This window comes from Corvus cornix, chromosome 9 (genome assembly GCF_000738735.6).
Source record: "Corvus cornix cornix isolate S_Up_H32 chromosome 9, ASM73873v5, whole genome shotgun sequence".
In the NCBI taxonomy this organism is placed as follows: domain Eukaryota; kingdom Metazoa; phylum Chordata; class Aves; order Passeriformes; family Corvidae; genus Corvus; species Corvus cornix.
In genome coordinates, this window is record NC_046339.1 from 6,147,818 (window position 1) to 6,162,294 (window position 14,477).

At 38.5% G+C, this 14,477-nt stretch overlaps 1 long non-coding RNA gene across 1 annotated transcript; it reads right to left on the bottom strand.

Moving 5' to 3' along the window:
• Positions 1-1,057: 1,057 nt before the first annotated feature.
• LOC120410492 lies at positions 1,058-14,073 on the bottom strand. Its single transcript, XR_005602694.1, has 3 exons — positions 13,981-14,073; positions 11,072-11,142; positions 1,058-1,257 (listed from the first exon to the last, which is right to left on the bottom strand). It is a non-coding gene; the product is annotated as an uncharacterized LOC120410492 (long non-coding RNA).
• Between the last annotated feature and the right edge of the window lie 404 nt (positions 14,074-14,477).

Sequence of the window (14,477 nt, forward strand, 5' to 3'; positions counted from 1 at the left end):
CCAGTGTGACCTTCTTGTGATATCCACACTGTACTGCAATAAAAATTGTAAAATGAAGAAATAGTGCATAGGAGAATTAACAGAAAGAACTAAAGAGTATTGTCATCTCACACCCATTCTCTACCATCCCTTACAGCTCAGTGATCTCACCTGCATGAACAGCTCTCATAAATTTAACATTCTTAAGACAAAATTATTTTAGATGCTCTTTTGTATATGCTGCTTTTAAATGCAAATTTATAATTTATTGATAAAACAACAAAAGAAGCATTTTCTAAGAAAAATATTATTGTTAAAAAATGAAGACTACCATTTCATCCCAGACTCTGCCTCTTTAAAGATGTAAGTGGTGTATACAAGGTTTTATTGTGCGATGCAGTGGTTACCATGGTAATTGATATATTTTTTTAAGTTTAGTGAAGACAGTGCAGTCAAAAACATAAATAGCCTGAGCCCCTGGCAGGGTAAATTGTACAATGGCATTCTAGAATAAATTTCCATGGCTTTTTCTTTTTTTTTTTCTGAAAACATATATAAGAGACTAGTAATTCTTTGTGAAGAAAAATACTTCACTTTTCTTAAGACTGCAATTATATTTGATTATAATTTTTAACTGCACTTGCTCCAGGATGATACTAAATTGTACAGCCCTTCATGTGCCCATTATCTACAGTTCCTCAAAGACAGTGATCCAAGCTGGTGGGTGCGGGAGAGTTTCCTGGAGTGCTACCTGGTTAAAAGGGTTTTAAGTTTTGCAGCAACAGCACCAGAGAGATTTATAATACACCATCAGAGAGATTTATACTTGCTAACCAAAACAAAAATGTATCCTGAAATAACTAACTGAGTTGCAGACCTGTGGAGAACTCACATATATATGTATGTATGTATGTATGTATGTATATGACAGCCTGGAAGCCAGGAAATTCATTTGCACCTTGTTTAGGAAAAGAAAGGCAATATTTTTAAACCTAAAATTTTTGTTTGCCAGAATTGTTTGGTATCAGAAGTGTTGTACAGGACCTGACCAAAACTACAGGCAATATATCTTTTCTCCAGCAGTGGGTGAAACATGTTATCAGGAAAGACTCCAGGAACAGGGCAGAATGATGAAATACATCACCTGTGTGCTCCCCCATCCTCCAGTCCTTTGCAGTATACAGACATCCAGGGCCAGGCACAGTTTCAGCCATCTCAGTGGATTCATTTTCCATGTTTGTTCTTGAAGTCCAGTGACCTTTTGCTTTCCACAGCATCCTGGGGCAAAGAGTCAAGTTACCAGGCTGAGTTGTGTCTCAACAGCAGTCATCACTGTATAGTATAAATATAATGCTGCTTTGATGCAAGGCTAAATGTCTAATTTTCCTAATGATTCTGTGCCCAGAAGTAATGTGTGATACGTAGTTAACAGGAGTTTTAAAATGCTTGAGCAGATGAACAGAGGGAGCGTGTAAAAGGGCATTTTTAGTCCTGTGGTATTTGGAGCTACTTCTCCAGAGCACCAGCTATGGCATCTCACCAGCTCACTTCTGGAAGCCTGTGGAAAGATACCTCTCAACAAAGCTGACAAGCTGGAACTGCTCTTTCTCCAGTGCTCCTGCTCATTCTACTTGGAATTTTGCAGTGAAAGAATATTGTCTCATGTCCTGGTTTGCCTTCTACTGGGCAACTGTATGGCTTCCCCACAATGATTTTAAACTCATTAGGAGGAATCTGGCCAAAAAAAAAAAGTTTAACTAGCCAACAAAAGTCATATTCCTGGAGGAATCTCTAATAATTATATCACACTGAGTCCTTCACATATCTTTTCACCCAGTACAAATCAGTGTAGCTGTTGATAAAAAGAAGTGGTGCCAGTTAAAACCATTTGAAAATCTAACACCTTCCAAATTCACAATAGGGTATGTTTACTAAACAATTTGAAAGCAAGAGATCATTTAATACTAAATAGCTGAATTTCTACGCAAGCCATGTGAAATACTAGAATACAGGAAATTCTTTTGTCTTCATAGGGTCTTTCTCCCTCATGACTATGAAAGAGAATTTTTTTAGGAAATGTACCAGCAAAGGAAAACTAAGTATCCCCTTTTTTATGAGTAGAATAATGCATTCCTTCCAACTGTCCTTATTAATTTATAAACAGCTATGATCCTAGGTTGTTCCGGTCATTCAAATTTATGATCAGAATAAAATTATTCTCAATAGAGAGAAAAAAATGCCTTTTCTCTAAAGCTTCATAACAAGTGATAAGCATTCACTGGACCATAATTACATCTTGCTATTTTTCCTATGCTGTTTCAGGTTTCAATTTTTTTTTTAATATCACCATTTTAATTAAGCTTTAATCTTCACAGCACTAAACTAAATTAAAAGGATCTTTATAGTGTTGCTTTGGTAACTAACAGAAGGGGTAAAATTACCTTATCTGTTTGTTCACCATGTTGCAGCTGTAAACATCCCAGTTATGGTCTTTAATTTGCGCATTTTCATTAGGAAAAAAAGAAAAAGACATGTGACACTGAAAACAGTTATCACTGCTGGAACAGTCCCCTAGCAGGATCTCACTGTGATTGTCATGGACAAACTTGGAGCTGGGAACTCTTTGCTCCAAGAGATTAAATATGAGCTAATTAGGCAAGACACAAAGCAGGCATAGACAAGTGAAAGCAGCAGTACTCATCACAGAAATTCCCACCTCCTTGCCCTTCTGTCTGGTCCCCTTTATTTCCTTCAACAATCTGCAACACATTAAAAGTTAAACATGAAACTTCTTATGATGTTCCCACGGTTTCCTGCAGATAATTAGTGACAAATCTTCAGAACACACCTGCCATGTACCTGACATGTCACTGTCCCATTTTACATCTCTGTAAAACACCAAACAACAAATTGAGTTGTCCAAGACTATCAGCTAAACACAGTCCTACATCATGGCACCCTAACAGAAACATGCTGAAGGCATGAAAGCACACTTGACCTTGAAAAGCCTGTACAACTTGAGTTGTGGAATAGGTAAGAGAAAGGGGAAGAAAATTGCTAGACCTTTCTTTTAAAGCTGAGGTACGACAGATCAAAACAAGAGAAAGTTCTTGTTATTACCTAACAGAAAAATGAATACTTCTTAAGATTACTTTTAAAAAAATAATACTTTTATATTATTTCAGAGTTCTACATGTCTGTTTCTCTTCTTGAACCTTTCTCTGTTTGATTGCTTCACCCTCAGTAAGGGACTGATGCTAATTTCCATTAAAACAACCCCACAGACACTGGCTACAGTGGCCTGAAAATGCAGTTTAAGCTAAGCTTTGAGAACCCTCTGGACAGAGGGGGAGTGAAGAGCTTTCCCGTTCCACCAAAAGGAAGAGCCCACGTGTGTATCAGCATCGCCCAAAGACACAGCAGGACCTTTCACACCTGTGCAGAAGAGCTTTCCTGACTCCAGGAAATAAACCAGCACTGATGCGAAGCCTTTTTAATTACAAATCATTCCTCCAATACTCCTTTTCTATGAACTGTACTTCTCAACTCAGCAGGATTTTAGGGAGACTGGATTATTTACAAAGCAGTACAGGCGAGGTGCTGGCACAGGTTACCCAGAAGCTGTGGCTGCCCCACCCCTGGAAGTGTCCAAGGCCAGGTTGGATGGGGCTTGGAGCAAGCTGGGATAGAGGAAGGTGTCCCTGACCATGGGTGGGAACTGAATGATCTCTAAGGTCCCTTCAAACCCAAGCCATTCCATAGTTCTATGAATATGGAAAACCCTTGTGCCTACACAGGTGATTCCCAGCAGCCTCAGCTGTCTCTCATAGAGAGATTGACTTCAGAGCTATTTTTCCCTTCAATCTGGCTATCTATGTGCATTTTCCAGTGTTCTCAGTAAGGCACTTAGAGCCTCAAGTCCACCATCATCGTTAGCAGCGAGGTCAAATGTTTTGTTGTTTTTTTGGGTTTTTTTTTTTAAAAAGAAATTCATATAGAAAAATGAGCTTAATGTGTAGTACTCTACAACAGATCTATCCTACAGCTCTGATTGCAACTTGGTTTGAATTTTCAACTTATTTTCAATTTTCAGCTAAATAAACACAAAACATGAAAGCCAATAAAACTAAGGCAGATCATAAAGTGCTGTCAAGCTGTGATAAAGTCAGTCTTCACCAAAGATCCATCTTCTCCCACTGAGAGATCCTAAATTTGAGGCTGAACTAAGAATGGCAGAACAGGCAGCACTGAAAATCAAAAGTTTTCACTCAGTAAGATTTCTTTGTTTTCTGATTTTGATGGACAACAAAATGGTTGAAAGTTACAACTCATTTAGAAAAATGAGAAAAATGACAAAAAATAGAAGGTACCAAATAAAAAAAACTAAGAACTGTCAACCACTGAACATATAAGGAGGACAAAAATGGCATTTTATTTTGCATCACCTTTTCTATGTCCTGGAAAAACCTTTTATCTCAAGTCACGTGTGTAAAATATCTTTGGTCTTTCTTCAGTAAACCATAGAAAAACAGATTCTTAAAGTAAGCTTAAATGTAGGTCTCATAGCAATTAAATATGACTAATTATGAAATAGAAGTTCTATCATTTGACATTCACTGAAAGAACTTTTCCCCAGAGTATTTTACCCAACATATCCTCCTCAGAATCATGTAAACAGATGAGCTGTATTGATCTCACTAAGCTTTTTCTTATATAATGCTTAAACTTTTTCTTATATAATGCTTTATTTTCCCCCAGGAATGTTCGAATGTAAGGAATATTTAAGTAGCACTTAAGGAAAACAAAATTGCTCTGTTCAACACACAAAATATTTCAAAATACTACCTGTGTCTGTAATCATGCCATTGGCTGTTTGCTGACTGCTAATTGTTGTCATCATTTTCATCACACAGGAAAAAAATATCCCTGTAAGTTCCCTGTGAACACTGCAAGAATGATCTCAATGCATCAGGGTAAAGCAGCTGTCAGAAATCCGTCAGATCAGTGCTGAGAGTGCAGTCAAGCTTCTTGTGTGCTTTCAGCAAATACAATTATTTAGAACCTAGGGGTGCTTCCATGTCTCCTTGCTATTGCTTTTATTGTGTAAACAGAAAATGAAACCCTCCCAGAGCAGGGGCCAGGCTACAGGCTGAGGGCAATATGTTAACATACAAGGAATGTGCTTTCCATAGGGAATCTAAGGAGCCTTTCGTAGGTTTTAATATAATCCAAGAACTGTAAGAGCAACTGTGGCCACAGCTGGGTTCCACCTGTTTGCCTCTCTGACAGATGTTCAGGGCTCTCGAACCCCTCAGTTAAATACCAGCTGTACCTTAGTCAGGGAACAGACCACATTTATTGCCAGACTGCAGGAATTGCCTGCCCTGTCAGCCTGCTTGTTGGAGCAATCTGCCTCAGAGAGCCACCTCGACATCCAGACCACTTCCCCAAAGCCTTTCCCGTCAGCGTAAATGCACATCCATGGGGCTCCAGCAAAGATTCCTTCATGTAGCCTGGCTCTCCCTGACTCAGGAGAAAAGAAACACATTTATCCATGCCAGCCATAGCCTGACATGCATTTACTCTCTAGCAGAGCTAAATTAGAGGCTCTGTGCTCATTAGGAGTTACGCCCCCCCACATGCAGCACTCTCATCATCAGACCCATGCAATGGACTAGATCAAGAATCAAATCTAGCTGGAAAATGACCAGAAGAAAAGTCCTCAGCATGCTGAGTTTAAGCAGGATCCTCTCCCTGCTCTATTGACCATCTGAACAGAAGGGACAGCACAGGCTAAAAGCAGCTGAAAAGACAAGGCACAGCAACTAAATGTGTTTAAGTACTGTCTCAGCTAAAGTAGCTCTCCAAATATTTCTTCTGTAGCACAATCCCAATAATTAGAGTTGCCTAGAAAAGACAGAAAACTGACACTGGCACAGGTCTTTGTATGCAGAAGATTATCTCTTCTGTAACATAGTAATATTCTGCAGAATTTACTTGGGATTTAAAAATAGAAATGTGTAGAAAAAATGAGATTTCATATTAATGTTTGACAGCTAGTCTGTACAGGGAAAGGTTTTCTTTTTAATGAATGTCACTTTTTTATATATCTATTCCCCTAAAACTTTCAAAAGAGCATGTATTTAATACAATGAGGACTATTTATGGCTTTATCCCTAATGTTAATCTTATATATCTGATTATTTCTTTTTCAATAATAGCAGAAAATTACTTTGTCAATTATATTGCTTTTCCTATGCTGAAATATTAGAGATTAAAAGGCAAATTCAAGAGAATCCCATTCCAAAAATACACTGCATACTGGTTTATAACTTCTAGACCATGACCAGTAAAAACATTCTCTAAAAGAAAGTAGGTGGTAGCCTGGACAATTTTTGGCTATTTGAAATCTGTTCTGTTTTTGCTGCATACTCCTAATCACATCATTTGTGCTTCTGTGAGCTTAGTCCTCATTTTCTTCTTCTTCTACCATTTTCTTTGTAACATATATTAGTTTATTTTTAGCTTTGGTAAAGTCCCTCAACACCATGTTTTCAAAACCTCTCTCCTTCCAGCTGCTGTACTGCTGGGGAGGTACTATTAGAAACTCATCCATAAGAGTTCAGTCTCTCTCAGTCTCAGACAACTGCTCCATAGATATGATACTTTGTTTAGAAAATTATAATGTGGTTTTCTTTGGAAATATATTTCTTCCTTGAGGTAATTGTCAAGAATGTAAGATGGTCAAAGAGCTCTCCCTTATATTTAAATAGGTTCCAGGAAGAATCACAGATTATTTTGTTGTTGCTGCAGTTATTGCTTTTGCAGTAGAGACAGAACCATCTGTTCCTTTGAAGAGGTGCCAAATCAGTTGAAAATAATTCATTCAGGTATTCAGTGAACCACAAGAGGTGATGGTTTAAAGATTCTGGAAGGTTGCAACAGGGAACACCAAATGCACTTTGCCCAGTTTGGATTAGATTTTATTTAAACAGCAGGCTCTAGGTAGTTCAGGAAAGCAACAAGTGGACACAAGAGAGTTCTTTTCTTTCTGTCTACCTCCTTCCCATATTAAACCAGCTTTAATAACAGTCAACAGTTACATATCATGTCAACATGACCAGCTCACACTATCCAAAGGGTATTTCTAAATTATGGCAACAACTTTGGTGTAGTCTTGCATATCAAAAATCTACCAAATGGCCAAGACACGTCTGGTTCATAGCTGGTTTATGTCCCCAGGTTGTGCTCTTGTGGCACAGCTCTGCCCTGATGGCCATGTCTGGTGTGAGTATCAATAGCAAATATCTCACTGATGGGCACTTGGGTACAGGAAGGGCCGGGCATCATGTGCAGAATGAGCAAAGAAGGGGAGGGAAGAACTATGTAGAACCAATCCATGAGTCTGGACAAGATGATGATTTGCTTGACAAGTCTCTGATAACATAGACCAGCAGCAAATGAACATAAAAATATTCCAAGGACCCCCAGAGCCCTTAACCATTCTTATTTGCAACGGTTTTCTGATGAAACAATTGGCAAGTTAATATTAGCTGGGGTCTGAGAGAGGATAATTTCTGAAGCATTTTCCACTATGGGTTTTATAATGATGAAGAATTGTCTGCACGAATTTATAACTGAGTGGGTTAATTAAACATTACCCCTGGGCATCTGAACATTGAAGAATGCGTCTCTATTCTGAAAGGAACACTTAATCCTCCTCAGTTTGATGCATTCCCTGTATTATTTACTAACAAAGTTTAGTTAATTTATTGCTAGAATTATTTATTATAACCATTGTGGAAAAAAAAAGCAGTGGCTTAATAAGGTTTAGTTTTCTCACTTATCAAATTCATTGGGATGGTAAATTTCAAATAATGAAAACCTGTGTTGGAGCCTTCTTCTTTCCTGTAAAATATTGGAAACAATTGAACACAAACATGACTGATATTAAGCATTGTTTAAAGAAATTATGAAAAAAAGAAATAATATATGAAACCACTGTGTAACACCTTCCAAAGCTGTAACAATTGAACATTCATTACAATCTTGTTAAATAGCTATTCTATCAGTAGTTCTAGCACCACAATGCAGGACCTTAATTAGGTGATGTTTCTTTCATCCTTTATTTATTAGGTTTTCGAGCTAAAATAATAATAAAAAAAAGATTTGCGGCTCTAATAAAGTACCACCACTGCCATATCTCTTTCATATATTAGTAATTTGTTAGTTAATATGAACCTGCATTTTCTATATTTTGCTCATGATAGATGTGCCAAACACAACAACAGAGAGCAAATCAAAATATTTACAACACACTATAATTTCCCTTGCAGCCTAATGTCATAATTAAGAAAAAACTAAGTTTATGAATCAGCTTTGCACATTTGCAGGTCATGTGGATGTATGGCTGACAGAAATGACAATCTTTTTAAGAGCTTTTATCAGTCACAGTGTTGAAACACTGTACTTCTAAAAAAAATCTTTCACATATTTTTGCAAGACAACAAGTTTATTTTGAGGGTTCCTTTGTCTCATGAGTTTTTAGAGACAAATGGCTTTCTGTCCTGGGTAGGGAACAGCTTTAAGTCTACACCAAACAACAAAATCCTCACTTTAGACACTGATTAATCAGATATTGAAGCTAATGCCTGTCCCTGATCGAGAACACACTGTTATTCTCTCTGCACTTTAAACCATTCTTTTCTAATTAAAAAAAAAATCTCAAGCTGTCTCTAGATATATTTTTACTTTATCTGGTTATCTTTAAATAGACACATTTGGGTTTGTATTGTGTGAAATAATCCTGTCAGATATAGATTAGAAGGAAGGAGGCATCAGAAAGGCAGGATGGATTCAATCAATCCCACCGTGCCATGGGGAGGCACTGTCAAGAGCCACATGCTCCCCACGGAGAGCTGCTTTAGGAATGCTATCCTGGGGCTTTGCAAGGCTTTTCTTTCCCAGATACGGGACCAGCATGTCTTATACCCTGCCTATCTCAGCTGGCCTGTCTGTGCTGAATACTCACCTCTTTTCATTATGTTACTGCTCTTCCTACAGCTGGAGACCTCCTGTTCACCCAAGATACCCGTCACCCAACATGGGAGGCAAAAGGAAAAAAGATAAATGGTGCTTATCACACTAATGTTGAAACAAGTCAAGATGCCCAGGTGCTGATAGCAAGCATGCTGCACACAGTGGGTAAGTGTCCTGCAGCTGTAAAATAAAGTTAAATAAACTGGCCAGCACAAAAGCTCAGGACTTGCTGAAAAGTGGCTGTACTAGTGTACTAGTGCTAATTTGGCACTATTTTAGGATGGGTGGCTTTAGAAAGTACTGGTTTGTTGGCAGCAAATTTCTGCAACTGTTCAAGATTCTTGTGACAGGAAGCTTTCTGCAAAAAATATATCATTTCCTGCCTGATATCAAAAGAATTAAGAAAAGAGGAGCAATGTATATTTTACGTATATAAAAAGAGTCTGCCCTCAGATACAGATCTTGTCTCTGGCCTAAAGTCAGGGAAGAATGGGAGAGCATCACTGTTACTGAGATTATGATCCCTGAGCAACCCTACCAAAAAGACATACTTGAAGGTGTTTATATAACCAGCCCTCACTAAACATTATTCAAATAACTGCTTTGATGGCATAGGGCTTATTTGTAAACAGTCCAAGCCATCTGCAGTGCAGCTATGATGGAGGGGTTATGGTGCTTTAACTTAAAATTCTGTAAGTCATTATGAGCCTCTTAATAGCAGATGGATTCTGTTCTGAACCACATCAAATTCCAGTTAAATAAGGTTGTCAGTATCATATTTTTCTAGCTGGATGTAGCGTGCAATTGGCCAGAATCAGACAGTTAACGGGCATTTAGTTTCAGTTTAAATACCTAGAACAGCAAATGCTTTAATCAGGCAGCTCTCATTAATAAAAAACAGTGATCCCTTCTAAGCTGTAATATTTATCCTGCATTCCTGTACTCTGGAAGCACTGAATTCTTACATCTTTATGCATATTAATTGGACTCTTCTATTCAATGCAATGAAAACGTGCACACACCAGTCACGAGAGCTTTTTAACTCAATAGATAATTGTGCCACAGGGAAGAAGTTCATCTTGTAATTTGTGACAGTTGCACTTACACAGAACTCCAGCAGTCCTGGAGCAGCGATGAGACCAATCATCACTGATAAAATAATTCTGCTTGTAGAATGCAAGCAAATACTCAAAGCAGAAATCTAATCAGGCCTTCTTGGTAGATACATTCCCTTCACATGCCTTGGGAGGTCTTAAAACAAGGTCATTGAAAATCCATGCCCTTGGAGAAGGGGTTCACAGGAAAAACTTTCGAGCAAAGGAGAACGTCTGCAGAAAAGGGGCAGCCAGAGTCAGTAAGATATTCTGCAGCAATACACGAAGCAGAACCGTGGTACAGACCCCACACGGATTTAAGAGGACGTTGCACAGCCATATGCTACACAAATGTTCAAAAAAGACATTCAGCCGCCCCCAGCACATAAGGGAGCGGGGTAGCGCAGCAGCTTCTCCCACATATGCACGGAGGCAAGTGGGCATGTACAGAGGGAACAGTGCTGTACTTTCCAAAGAACACTCAGGTTGATTAAGCCTTGTTGGAAATGCAGAGATAAAACAGAAGGAGAAAATAATCTTATGTGCTTTAATTTCTTACTATTTTCTCTTTTTGCCAGAAGCTGAATCAGTGTAATAGCAAGCTTTGCTTTTCTGCTTCTAGAACAAAACGCTGACTGCCAAAACATAGGAGTTTAGCCCTTATGAAGTTGCTGTCCTGCATTCTAAAACACTTCCAAAACCCTTTCTTTTGCTACCGGTTACCTGTTTTGAGTCGACCTCTATATTTCACAATTGCAATTTTAAAAGTATTATTTAATTAACGTCCTTCGTTTGTATTCACAGTAACTCCCATTTGTATGCATACAACTCACTCAGTCTGTGGTCTATAGCTGGCAAATAACACCACTTAACAGCTGTTAAATAGGGTAATCACCTGTTGTTATCCACAGGTAGCTTTAATTCAAATGCTAATTGCTCTCAGTGCTCTACTTACAAACCTGCCCCAATGTCAGCTGCTGTCTGTGCCTCACCAGATGGATGGGAGCCTTGGATGGATCGCGCTGTCCCTCTGCAGGAAAAAGGTCCGAGTTATAAAAAACCTTGCTACCCGACAGTGCCATGAAGAAAAAAATAAAACGGCACAAAAATGAAACAGTGAAGGTCTTCCAGAGAGCAATAATTGCAGCAAAAAGCAATGAATAGGGAAGACGAAGAAAAGGAGTTCAAACAGGACATTAAATATTGTATGAGCCTATTTACAACAACAACAAATTAACATTCACCTTTACTAAACTCAGTTTGATAAAATTCAGAAACAGCTGTTGCAGGTGTATGTCAGGGTCAGCCTAAACTGATAGGAAATAAGACCTAAACTGCTTGAACAGGTCAGGTGTTAGTAAAAATCCCCGTGGAAAAGTAAAATTTCTAGCCTGATATGGGTAATTTTTTTTTCCCCCAAGATGTAATTCTTCACTAAAAAAACTGTATGATTTTTCTCCCTTTAGTAAAAATACCTCAAAACTGAACTATTACTTACTCCTCATAGCAAGAGGCTTCATATTATTTTTTTTCTAAAAGATCTCCAATTTACCCAAGCTCTCTGGAGGCAGTTTCATGTTGTGCCTAATTTCATCAAACTGTGTGCCACTGCCAAAAGTGATGGTTTAATTCTGTCTCCTTTCCCCTCTTAACTCCACTGACGTGTTCCTCACCCTTTCCTCATATTAGATTTAGTCATTCCCTCTGTTTCTGGAGTATGACTCACTGATCCAATGGAAAAGTAATTTATTTGGAGGGGAGATCAACGTGTGAGAGCCGCCAGTTAGATGGGATTAAGGCTGGTGTGGAACAGCGCCCTGAATTGTCCTGTGTTCCTTGCTGCTGTACAGTGGAGTTCCTGGCTGCACAGCTGCAGGTTTTATTTTGGATCTCCTGACTGTAAAAGGGCCATTCATTCCCCAGTGCTGTCGGATTCTCATACTGCACTGGATGATTTTCCTGTTCTGCTCTCCAAAGGGCTGCTTTTTTTATAGGTGAACAAAGACATCCATCAGTGGCCCAAGAGCAGAAGTTCCTTGCTCAGTTTCTATCCTCTGATCTGCTCAACTCAGATAATTCTGCTGGGTGCCAAGAACCAAACCCAAACAGCCCTCAGCTCTGGAGGATACCTGCCTTTCCACTGGGACAAAGTGGTGGCCTTGGGAAATGACTGTTAGTGCAAGGCTACATTTTTTTCCTGCCCTCAACATATTTTTCAATTAAATAGGAGATAAACATCAGGTGAAACCTGGCTCAGAGAAAGGAAACAAAGCCTATAAAAGTCACAGATAGATCTGCAGCAAGTATAGGCACAGTTTTCAGTTTTGTTCTGAGCTCACTGTACTGATTGGAGCTTTGGCCTTGGAGAAAGGAGATGCTCAAAATTACCAAACACAAACTTTAAATTAAAAAGTACATATTAGACAGTGCTCTGATATCTTGTACTCGTGGAGAGGGAGGGATGAAAACCTATTAAAACCAGGTCACTTTATCTCTTGGTGTCCTGCTTCAGGGTCATAATTGAAACGAACATCCTGTAGCAACCACCACTTACATGTGAATGTTCATTTTAGCAAAGTCAATTATTTCAATCATCAAAAGGAAAGACCTGCTCGTTTGACAGTTATGACTCAATAGCATACATTTCATTTTGATGAGCATTTTTTATTTTGTTTTGCATATTTTGCTTACAGGAAGTGAGTAAAATAAAATATTTGTAAAAGGATGCAGAGTTCATGGTTTGATAGACTTTTATAGTCTCTCAATGAAATGCTGTAAGTAGGCCTGCTCTGCCAGTTTGAAAACTACATTTTGTCTGATTCTCTTTTGGACTGTGAATAGAAAAACAAAGCTGCAAAATATAGTTGTAAAGTTGAGAATAAAAAAGTTATAAGTAAAATTCTGTGTTTAGTACAAAAGTACATTTTAATACTTATTCAATCCTGTATGAAAAAAGAAAACAAATCAAAAAAGCTAAGTAAAAATGTGAGTGCTGCTCTTTCCCTATTTAAGTCAAAATCAATCCGCACTTTCATTTACTTTTGATGAGAAATTGAAAACCAGTTGGTCAAATTATTTCTCTCATTTAACACTGACTGTATGAAGAAAAAGGAAATAATTCAAACAACTTAAAGAGGGCTTTTTTGTCACTTCTCGAGGAAAGAACCCCACATAAATTAATAATTGACCTAATTTTCTTTCATCCCAGAGATCACAGGTCAAGGTATCATTAAGCACATTTCATCCCAAAACAACAGAATTGCGCAATTTACTCTTTTGTCAGTCACACCAAAAGATTAAAGATGGCTTGGTGTGAGGATATGCAGCAGTGGGAAAACTTAACCCTCTGGGACTGAGCCACAGCTTTTGGTTGATTCCTGAAGTCATAACCCATGTTGTTATGAGTCACAAAAGGCCACTGCTATCTCTTGTATTACTGCTCAAATTAGGAGCCTTACTCATATCCTTTTTCTCCCACAGTTTAAGTTCCATGACTACCATGAACACCCACTATAATTCATTCAGGATAGCAGCTCACCTGGAGAACCCAATCTATTTGAAAGTTTACTGGTGGTCATTTGAATTCCAGTAAGCTGTGTCATGCACAATAAATGACATAACAATTAAGCAACTGAGATAATATTGGATACAATCAGACCCATATTTTTTTCCCCTAGAGATATATAAGGCAAGGGCACCAAATTAACAAAAACTGAGGGAAGAAAGACCAGAAATTGCCGTTTCAAAGCAGGCTTCTCACAGATCCTCTCTTTCATGCTACTGTTGTTGGAATGACAAATTTTCACCCACCAGGTTCAGTGTAGAGTGTGAAACCACCTTTAAACAGAGAAAAGAACCCCAACCTTACCTCAGACAGGGCTCATGTGGCAAGGAGGTCATGGGCACAGGTGTTGGGTCAAGCTGCTATTTCTTTCCTACTTATCTACATATTTGCAGACTGAAGCTGAAAGATGAATTAAATACATAAATAGGCAGGTTAGACTTTTGAAAGCTGTGTACTGATATTCCCAGACATGAGTAGGGTGATGGAAGGTGTTTGGTATAAACAACTGTGAGGAGGAGGAAGACCTAAACCTCTAGATCTACTGCTAACAGGCTAGAACCTGTCTCTGCTTTAGAAAGCCACTCTTCCTCAGCTCTCTCCTTCACAACTTTTGCTGAAAATACACTGAGTTGCATAAATCCTGGGGGATTTTGGCTAGAAATAAACAAAAGCCTAGCAATTGCTCTTCCTTGCATAACAGCTCCTGAACAGAGGCAAACCCCTCTTCCTCAAGACAGTACCTAATTTTACAAGTAGCCTTTAATATTGATGTTCACAGGTCATGAGTCTCCTTTAACAAT